The sequence below is a fragment of the Salvelinus fontinalis genome, chromosome 10, assembly GCF_029448725.1.
Source record: "Salvelinus fontinalis isolate EN_2023a chromosome 10, ASM2944872v1, whole genome shotgun sequence".
NCBI lineage: Eukaryota > Metazoa > Chordata > Actinopteri > Salmoniformes > Salmonidae > Salvelinus > Salvelinus fontinalis.
Genome location: NC_074674.1, coordinates 13,921,354 through 13,932,713, shown reverse-complemented (window position 1 = coordinate 13,932,713; position 11,360 = coordinate 13,921,354).

Here is an 11,360-nt window from a genome sequence, read left to right as displayed (position 1 = left end):
TCGTTTATCGTCCTATTAAACATGTTGAACAATAACCGCGCTGCATTTTGGTCCTCTCCTTCATCCCAGGAAGAAAGCCGTTACATAACCACCCACCAAACTAGGACCGAGCAGCGTAGCAACGGGCAGCAGCGGCAGCAGCAGCAGCGGGACCAGGAGAAATGAACATGGGAGGACGAGCTGGACGGAAAAGGACCCTGGGCAGAGCCAGAGGAGTATCGCCGCCCCAAAGCAGAGCTGGAGGCAGCAAAAGCAGAGAGGCGGCGTTTCGAGGAGCTAGCTTGGCAGCAGGAGCCGGATCTGGGTTACACCACTTGGGAGGAAATAGACAGGTGGTCGGTTGACCCAGGGAGAGTGCCGGAGCCCGCCTGGGATTCGATGGAGCAATGTGCAGAGGGATACCGGCGAATGAGGTTAGCACAACGACGCGGTAAGAAGCCCGTGAAGAAACCCCAAACATTTCTTGGGGGGAGGGTAAAGGATAGTGTGGCGAAGTCAGGTAGGAGACCTGCGCCCACTTCCCATGCTTACCGTGGAGAGTGGGAGTACGGGCAGACACGTGTTATGCGGAAGAGCGCACGGTGTCTCCTGTACGTGTGCATAGCCCGGTGCGGGTTATTCCACCTTCCCGCACTGGCCAGGCTAGATTGAGCATTGAGCCAAGTGCCATTAAGCCGGCTCTACATATCTGGCCTCCAGTACGTCTCCTCGGGCCGGTGTACATGGCACCAACCTTACGCATGGTGTCCCCGGTTCGCCAACACAGCCCAGTGCGGGTTATTCCACCTCCCCACACTGGACGGGCTACGGGGAGCATTCAACCAGGTAAGGTTGGGCAGGCTCGGTGCTCAAGGGAGCCAGTACGCCTGCACGGTCCGGTATATCCGGTGCCTCCTTCCCGCCCCAGCCCAGTACCACCAGTGCCTACACCATGCACCAGGCTTCCAGTGCGTCTCTAGAACTGTGTTCCTCCTCCACGCACTTTCCCTGTGGTGCGTGTCTCCAGCCCAGTACCTCCAGTTCCGGCACCACGCATCAAGCCTCCTGTGCGTCTCCAGAGCCCTGTACGCACTGTTCCTTCTCCCCGCACTCGCCCTGAGGTGCGTGCCCTCAGCCCGGTACCACCAGTGCCGGTACCACGCACCAGGCCTATAGTGCGCTTTGAGAGTCCAGTGTGCCCTGTTCCTGCTCCCTGCACTAGCCTTAAGGTGCGTGTCTCCAGTCCGGTAACACCAGTTCCGGCACCACGCACCAGGCCTACTGTGCGCCTCAGTAGGTCAGAGTCGGCCGTCTGCCCAACGCCGCCTGTACTGCTCGTCTGCCCAGCGCCGTCTGAGCCATCCGTCTGCCCAGCGCCGTCTGAGCCATCCGTCTGCCCAGCGCGGTCTGAGCTATCCGTCTGCCCAGCGCCGTCTGAGCCATCCGTCTGCCCAGCGCCATCTGAGCCATCTGTCTGCCCAGCGCCATCTGAGCCATCTGTCTGCCCAGCGCCATCTGAGCCATCCATCTGCCCAGCGCCATCTGAGCCATCCGTCTGCCACGAGCCTTCAGAGCCGCCCGTCTGTCCCGAGCCATTAGAGCCGCCCGTCTCTCCCGAGCCATTAGAGCCGCCCGTCAGTCAGGAGCCGCTAGAGCCGTCCGTCAGACAGGAGCCGCCAGAGCCGCCAGCCAGTCAGGAGCCGCCAGAGCTTCCAGCCAGTCATGAGCCGCCAGAGCCGCCAGCCAGTCAGGAGCCGCCAGAGCCGCCAGCCAGTCAGGAGCCGCCAGAGCCGCCAGCCAGTCAGGAGCCACCAGAGCCGCCAGCCAGTCAGGAGCCGCCAGAGCCACCAGCCAGTCAGGAGCTGCCAGAGCCGCCTTCTAGTCATGAGCTGCCCTCCAGTCATGAGCTGCCCTCCAGTCATGAGCTGCCCTCCAGTCATGAGCTGCCCTCCAGTCATGAGCTGCCTTCCAGTCATGAGCTGCGCTCCAGTCATGAGCTGCCTTCCAGTCATGAGCTGCCTTCCAGTCATGAGCTGCCTGCACTGCTCGTCTGCCCAGCGCTGTCTTGAGCTGCCATTCAGTCCGGAGCTGCCATTAGTCCAGAGCTGCCTCTCTGTCCGGAGTTGCCCCTCTGTCTTGAGCTACCTCTCTGTCTTGAGCTACCTCTCTGTCCTGAGCTACCTCTCTGTCCTGAGCTACCTCTCTGTCCTGAGCTACCTCTCTGTCCTGAGCTACCTCCTAAATCATGTGGGGGCCTTGGGGAGGATTCTTAGGCCGAGGTCGTGGGCGAGGGTCGCCACTCAAAGGACGCTAAGGAGGGGGACAAAGGCAGTGGTGGAGTGGTGTCCTCGTCCTGTGCCGGAGCCGCCACCACGAACAGATGCCCACTCAGGCCCTCCTCTTGAGTTTTAGGGGTGCGTTCGGAGTCCGCACCTCAGGAGGGGGGTACTGTAACGTCCTGACCAGAGTTCTTATGTGTTTTGCTTGTTTAGTGTTGGTCAGGACGTGAGCTGGGTGCAAATTCTATGTTGTGTGTCTAGTTCGTCTGTTTCTGTGTTCAGCCTAATATGGTCCTCAATCAGAGACAGCTGTCAATCGTTGTCCCTGATTGAGAATCATATATAGGTGGCTTGTTAAAAATGTATTTAAAAAAAATAATTCAACTTAATTGTGTTAATTTATTACGTGTTTGAGATTGTTTTAAATGGTATCTGTGAAAGACAAACAATTGAGTGTAAATTGTTTACTTTCTGCTCACTTTATTGCAGTAGTGAGCCTTCAAATGATACTTTAGCCTAATTTGCTACACAGGTCATCTGCCTTTTTTGCAATTATTTTCCATTGGACAAAAGATGTAACCCACAAATGTTTGCTTAGGTTTTTTTGCCAAACTAACAATGTCTTACTGTATTTAAATTATTTTATTTGATTTCAACTAACTTATGTTTTAAGTTACATCTGCTAACTGTTACATCTACAATCATTAGAACACCTTCTAGAACATTTGGAAGCCAACTGTAGGTTCCTGGAATTCCAGCCCCTTTAGTCATCTAAACAGACCTCCGTCAGGCTCTGTAGACCACTACTAAAACCACACCATAAAACCCTTTCTCTGAGGAAGTGTTTTCATAATGAACAACACGGATTGGAGTACCTTTTTTTTGGTCCTGTGAATTGGACAGTAGGCTAATTCTTTAAGTTAGAAAATGAAGATGTACCTGCTATAGTGTATATATTTAAAAAATAGTTGGGGTAGGTAGTGTAATTTTTATTCTTTAAAAACTGATTTAAATAGGTGAATTTTGTGTTTTCTCTGAGACAAAAAGTCTAAAAACAAAAATGCACACAGGAGGAACTCAAAATCCAAAAACACCTCACGGCCATCGAAAAAAAATAACATGTTAAATTAAGTGCTTAATAAAATAGAGTAAGTAGTATTATATAACACACACAGGACTCACATTTAATTTATTCATTCTGAGCAGCACATCTGGGTGGGTGGTTGTTTCCTGTCTCTGTGTTTGTGTTCTGCACCAGATAGGACTGTCTCGGCTTTCACGTTTGTTATTTTGTTATTTGTTAATGTTCATCGTTTATCGTCCTATTAAACATGTTGAACAATAACCGCGCTGCATTTTGGTCCTCTCCTTCATCCCAGGAAGAAAGCCGTTACAGTTGTATTCGGCGCACGTGACAAATAAACTTTGATTTGATTTAGAACGCCTCCTCTCAAGTTGTCGCTTACCTCTTTAGTGCTAACACTCACAGGCACTCCTGCTATCACCCCTTTAATTAATCCACTGCTTCTCTGCTTGATCAGTCTAGCTGCTCGACACTACCTTACACTTTCTGAGAGCTCCCATCTTAACACTTTGACAACTTCCCCAATCAACTCTTTTATCACAGCCGTCAACTTTATCGGACTCATTGCCCCAACTCCCCCTTTCTCCCTAAACTTCAGAATCACTTTATGCTCCGCCTCACCTCCATGCTCCCCTCAACTTATCTTGCCCTTCCTCTGCGTTCTCTACCTCCGAACTGCCGCGAGCGTTGGAAACTATGTTGCTCTCCTCAAACCTTTTCCTTTTTTGCCTCCATAGACCTCTCGCTTCCCTTCAAACCCCTACTCCCTTTCTCTCCCGCTTTCTTTTTATCCTTCTTACTCCCCCCTTTATTTGTCCCACTATGCTCCGTACTTGCTCCAGTTTCTTCTCCATCACTATCTCCTACCATCTCTGACCCAGTCACAGCACAGCCATGCCGAAACGCCGCCACACCGAGTTAAGTTTGATTGTTTGTTTATCAACGATTGATCGCTAGCCACAGCTTTCAGCCTCTCCCTCATCCCATGTACTTCTATAGTTCTCTAAGGCTTCTTTTACACAAGCAGCGCAATTCTGATCTTTTTTTCCACTAATTGCTCTTTTGAGCAATCAAATCAGGTCTGGAAAAGATCTGATGTGATTGGTCAAAAGAGCAATTAGTGAAAAAAAGATCAGAATTGTCTTGCCTGTGTTAGCACAGCCGATGGGAGTTGGCCACCCCTGCAATAAGATCAACATTAATACAACAGAAAAACATTACAAATAGAGAATGAGCGATGACCCCCAAACTCCCGGCCATCTAACCACGCCATAGAAAATGACTGTACATTCTGTCCTTAATGCAGCAGTACTATCACATATGACTTTACCAGGCCAGGAATACATTACTTTTGTTGACGCCTCCGTGGCCGAGAGGACCCAAGGCTACCCGAGTTCCCCTGAGAGTCTCCTAAGTCTGCCGGTTCACCTCTTCCCGAGCCGATGCAACTAGGCAGAGCTAGGCTGTCCCCATCCGAACGTCTACACTGGCTTCACAAGAAGAGTTGCCTGTATTGCGGGACTACTGGTCATTTCGTGTCCTCCTGTCCACTAAAATACCAGGCTCACCAGTACTGACGGGACGGGTCAAGGTTTCAAACTGTAAGCAGGGCCTGCAACCTTGTTCAGGTTATCAGTCAACCGAACAGGGTAGTTACAAACAGCACAGGAATGAAATCATCAACATGTATTGACCACGTCTTTACTAATGCTGCAGAAATTAGCTTGAAAGCAGTATCCAGATCCATCGGATGTAATGATCACAATATAGTAGCAATATCTAGGAAAACCAAAGTTCCAAATGCTGGGCCTAATATAGTGTATAAGAGGTCATATAATAAGTTAAATCCCTGTTAAAACGGTTAAATCCCCGTGGATTGATAAGGAATTGAAAAAGTGTATGGTTGAGAGGGATGAGGCAAAAGCAATGGCAAATAAGTCTGGCTGCACAACCGATTGGCAAACGTATTGCTAATTGAGAAATGATGTGACAAAACTGAATAAAAAGAAGAAGAAACTACACTATGAAACAAAGAAAAATGAAATTAAGAATGATAGTAAAAAGCTTTGGAGCACCTTAAATGAAATTCTGGGAGAAAAGGCAAACTCAGCTCCATCATTCATTGAAACAGATGCCTCATTCATCAAAAAAACAACTGACATTGCCAACTACTTTAATGATTTTTTAATTGGCAAGATTAGCAAACTTGGGCATACCATGCCAGCAACAAATGCTGACACTACACATTCAAGTATAACTGACCAAATTATGAAAGACAAGCATTGTAATTTGACATTTTGGGAAGTTAGTTTGGAAGAGGTGAATTTTTTGTTGTTGTTGTCTGTTTACAATGACAAGCCACCGGCGTATGGAAGCCTCTCAAACATAATCCAGGTAGAATCAGGAATTCCCCAAGGCAGCTGTCTAAGCTCTTTTACTTTTTAAAATCTTTACTAATGAATTGCCACTGGTTTTGAGGAAAGCCAGCGTGTCTATGTATGTGGATGACTCAACACTATACATGTCAGCTACTACAGCGACTGAAATGACTGCAACACTTAACAAAGAGTTGCAGTTAGTTTCAGAGTGGGTGGCAAGGAACAAGTTAGTCCAAAATATTTATAAAAAAAGTAAAGCATTGTATTTGGGACTAATCATTCACTGAACCCTAAACCTCAACTAAATCTTGTAAAAATCATTTGTAAATTGATCAAGTTGAGGTGACTAAACTGCTTGGAGTTACCCTGGATTGTAAACTGTCATAGTCAAAACATATTGATACAGCAGTAGCTAAGATGGGGAGAAGTATGTCCATGATAAGGTGCTGATCTACCTTCTTGACAGCACTGTCAACAAGGCAGGTCCTACAGGCCCTAGTTTTGTCGCACCCGGACTACTGTTCAGTCGTGTGGTCAGGTGCCACAAAAAAAGGACTTTAATTGCAATTGGTTCAGAACATGGCTGCACGGCTGGCCCTTGGATGTACACAGAGAGATAATATTAATAATATTAATGTCAATCTCTCCTGGCTCAAAGTGGAGGAGAGATTGACTTCATCACTGCATGTATTTATGAGAGGTATTGACATGTTGAATGCACAGTAAAACGAGTCCTATCTCGACATAACATGAAAGGCCGCTCAGCAAGGAAGAAGCCACTGCTCCAAAACCGCCATAAAAAAGCCAGACTACAGTTTGCAACTGCACATGGGGACAAAGATCGTACCTTTTGGAGAAATATCCTCTGGTCTGATGAAACAAAAATGGAACGTTTTGGCCATAATGACCATTGTTATGTTTGGAGGAAAAAGGGGGTGGCTTGCAAGCCTGAAGAACACCATCCCAACCGTGAAGCACGGGGGTGGCAGCATCAGATTGTGGGGGTGCTTTGCTGCAGGAGGGACTGGTGCACTTCACAAAATAGATGGCATCATGAGGGAGGAAAATTATGTGGATATATTGAAGCAACATCTAAAGACATCAGTCAGGAAGTTAAAGCTTGGTCGCAAATGGGTCTTCTAAATGGACAATGACCCCAAGCATACTTCCAAAGTTGTGGCAGGACAACAGGACAACAGCTTAAGGACAACAAAGTCAAGGTATCGGAGTGGCCATCACAAAGCCCTGACCTCAATCCCATAGAACAGTTGTGGGCAGAACTGAAAAAGTGTGTGCAGGCAAGGAGGCCTACAAACCTGACTCAGTTACACCAGCTATGTCAGGAGGAATTTTGTGGAAGGCTACCCAAAACGTTTGACCCAAGTTAAACAATTTAAAGGCAATGCTACGAAATACTAATTGAATGTATGTAAACTTCTGACCCAGTGAATGTGATGAAAGAAATAAAAGCTGAAATAAATCATTATCTTATTCTGACATTTTACATTCTTAAAATTAAGTGGTGATCCTAACTGACCTAAGACTGTGCATTTTTACTAGTAATAAATGTCAGGAATTGTGAAAAACTGAGTTTAAATGTATTTGGCTAAGGTGTATGTAAACTTCCAACTTCAACTGTATCTGATATGGGCAGAAAGCTTAAATTATAATCTAACTGCACTGTCCAATTTACAGTAGCTATTACAGTGAAAGAATACCATGCTATTGTTTGAGGAGAGTGCACAGTTATGAACTTAAATTGATTAATATACCAATTAGACAACATTTTGAACAGAAATGCAATTGCTCATTTAATCAATCTATAACTTTGCAGATACACTGCTGCCATCTAGTGGCCAAAATCTAAATTGCCCCTAACCTGGAATATTAGAAAGAGGCCTTTCTCTTGCATTTCAAAGCTGATGGAATAAAAAACATACTAAAAAACATGTTTTTTTTCTTTGTATTATATTTTACCTGATTAATGTGCTATATTGTCCTACATTAGTTTAACATTTCCACAAACAAAGTGTTTCCTTTCAAATGGAATCAAGAATATGCATATCCTTGCTTCAGGTCTGTCACGTTCTGACCTTTATTTTCCCTTGTTTTGTCTTTAGTTAGTATGGTCAGGGCCTGAGTTGGGGTGGTCAGTCTATGTTATTTGTTTCTATGTTTAGGTTTGTTCATTTAGCCTGATATGGTTCTCAATCAGAGGCAGGTGTTTTGCATTGTTTCTGATTGGGAGCCATATTTGGTTTGCCTGTTTGCACTGTTGGTTTGTGGGTGTTTGTCTTCCGTGTCAGTGTTTGTCGCCACACGGTACTGTTTCGGTGTGTTCAGTGTTCAGTTTATATTATTAAAACATGGACACTTACCACTCTGCGTATTGGTCCTCCGATCCTTCTCGCCTCTCCTCGTCAGATGAGGAGGAAGAGATAGACAGCCGTTACAAGGTCCTGAGCTACAGGCAGATTGTTGTTAACGCATCGTTCTATTTACTGTCATCACATTACTTCAGCCCCCATGCAGTCTTTCTAATTGTATTTCTATATTATAACTGTATTTATAATAAAATCACTGTGTGTGTTTATTTAATGAAAATAACTCCAAAATATATTTTATATCATTTTATTCCCTAAGTTTCATCCCACTTTTAACAGGCTGAAATTCCAAGATTGTTTGTAAACAGTTCTTACACACAAAGGGATTTATTATAATTTTCACAATTTCAGAGTTTTTCTTTGACCTCGTAGTGCGTAATTATCATTAAAAAAACAGGAAAATCACGTTAACTGCACTATAGATGGATCTAGATCTTACAGTTGAGATAAATGGGTGGATGGGAGTATAATTCTTTTTTGTTGTTGATGAATATTTGTTCTTCTCCACTCGGGTAATGACTGCAAGACACTGATCTATAGCACAGCGCATCATAGAGAGGTCTATAAAGCACTGCTGGGCTCAGTGGGCAGAAGAGCTACAAAAACAGAGGCTCCATGGCTTCACTGGACCGAGGGACAAGGAGGTAGGCTATTTCATACTCATGTAGATCAGGTGCACAGGAGTACCGCACAGCAGATAATCTAACAGAATACACCTACACAACTTTTTGTATGAACTTTGTATGATAAGCTCAGGCTTATAATAATACTAGAATTGTATTGTTTATTATTGAGGATTTTAGTTTATCCTAATCTTACTTACACAAATGGTTTTACTTACTATTTTGTGAAGTCATCTCCAAACGTTCATCAGTATATTCAAGTGAGCTCTCTAACATGACAGAAAAGCAATTTGGCCCATTCAAGTTATTCACCGACTGCTCATCCTAAGAGGGTTCACTTTGCCCTGCAATGTGACACACAATTGGAACTAGCATTGGTTGCACATGACACAGTGCCAAGTATGTTCATAAAGCCATATAGACCTACTCTGAAAGTTAGGACTGAACGTGAGTCTGCTGTGCACCGTGCAGTCTAGCACCGGGTCGGCATGATATTGTGAAAAGGGTGAGACAGTCCCACCATACTGTACTCAGAAAGGTAATTATCTTCCAGGAACACAGTGTTTGATGTCTAGTGTGTGCCCTCTGTGCTTTCACTCCACCCAGGGTTAATTTCAGGCTGCATCACCATCCAGGCACCGAGTGAATTAATCCACTTTGGTATTTCACAATTACTGAGGTGCTATCTCTATTGTATATGAAGCTTTGTTTTGCTGCACCCTTATCCCAAACCAACCCGTCCAACACACACACAGCACAAGACACAGAAACACACACACACATGCATCCCAAATAGTCCCACACACTGTTCTGTTTCAGTGGCTGGAAATTAGAGGGGTAGGATATTTTTATAATTCAATATTAAAAATATAAGCCTAAATATAAGCCTATAAGCATGTAGCCTAACCCGGGCCATTGTTTTTCACACTGCAGCACTAAAATGCACCCTCATCATAATGTAGGATTGGAGAGTTCAATGTTTCTTGTTTTGTCAATTCTTTTATGAGAAATTTAACAATTCAAGCTGAAATGTTTTGGGCTATTAAATTCTGATTTCAGGAGAATCGGTTTTGTGGGATGATAAAGTACATGTCGTAAAATGGGTTATACCACTGCTGTCTAATCTGTACCTGTCTAGTCTCTCTAATTATGTAAAGACGATCATACAATATCATTTTTACAAACATGACTATATGGGAATATGAAATTCCAAGGAAATCTTCAAGGCAAAATCTTGACCAATGCTTTAGGAAAGGTTGCGTAATTATTCAAAGATTTTCAGAATCAACCTTCTCACTAGTGGTGGAAAATGTACCCATTGTCATACTTGAGTAAAAGTAAAGATACCTTAATATAAAATTACTAAAGTAAAAGTGAAAGTCACCCAGTAAAATACTACTTGAGTAAGTCTAAAAGTATTTGGTTTTAAATATATTTCAGTTCCAAAAGTAAATGTATTTGATAAAATATACTTAAGTATCAAAAAATTATAAAAAAATTCTTATTACCATTTTCTTGTTTTTTAAATGTATGGATAGCCAGTGGCACACACCAACACTCAGATATAACTTACAAACTAATCATGTGTGTTTAGTGAGTCTGCCAGATCAGAGGCAGTATGGATGACCAGGGATGTTCACTTGATAAGTGCTGCTGAGTATTCAAAATGTAACAAGTTATTTTGGGTGTCAGGGAAAATGTATGGTGTAAAAAGTTAAAAGTAATGTAGTGAAGTAAAAAAAATATATATATAAAGAGTAAAGTAAAGTACAGGGCCCGGTTGCATAAAACATGTTAAGTATTTCCCTTAAGGGTTTACCTTAAAGAATCATTTCCTGTTACCTATGGAAATTGTTTAAGGGTGTTGCATAGAGCCCCTCAAACATTTCCTTAGGTAAAGGCACCATTTAAGGATGTTATGGTAGTTTGAAGGCATGTAGGACAAAAAGAGTCTGGTTACTATGGAGACCTGATTCAATGAATAAACATCTGGTCAAGGAGATCACATTTATTTTGGGAGATCGCAAAATATAACTTCTACATTCAAGACAGGAGAAACAAATTGATTCAGAAGTTAATAAAAACATGTTTCTTTGAGTTACTTTTTTTCTCAACTTGTTTCTAAGTTAGCACGTCAAGTTAACTTACAGAGTAGGTAGCTACCTAGCCAGCTAGCTTTGTAGCCATGGATTGTGCACCTTCCATTGTTTTGCTTCCTAGATAGCTGGTGGATGTTTTGCTTTTGAAACCAGGGTGTTAAGGCTGTGTAAGGGAGGCGAAGTCAGGTGCAGGAGAGCAGAGTAGAGTAAACAAGCGCACTTTTATTCCAGTAGCAGTAATTTGGGGCTGGATTCAATACTTATTGCAGAAGTGTCACAGAAGATCCGTGTTACAGCTCGATTTAAATTTAAAGGCAATGTTGCCACATTCGCGGAGACTTCATTCACAGTAAGCCCTGCACACAGTATGTAGTCTCAATCAGAAATCAGAATATCAGTATTGGCCTTCATTTTAACTTGTTTGGGATAGGGGGCAGCATTTTCACTTTGGATGAATTGGTGCCCAAATTAAACGGCCTCCTACTCTGTTCCAGATGATAATATATGCATATTATTATTACTATTGGATAGAAA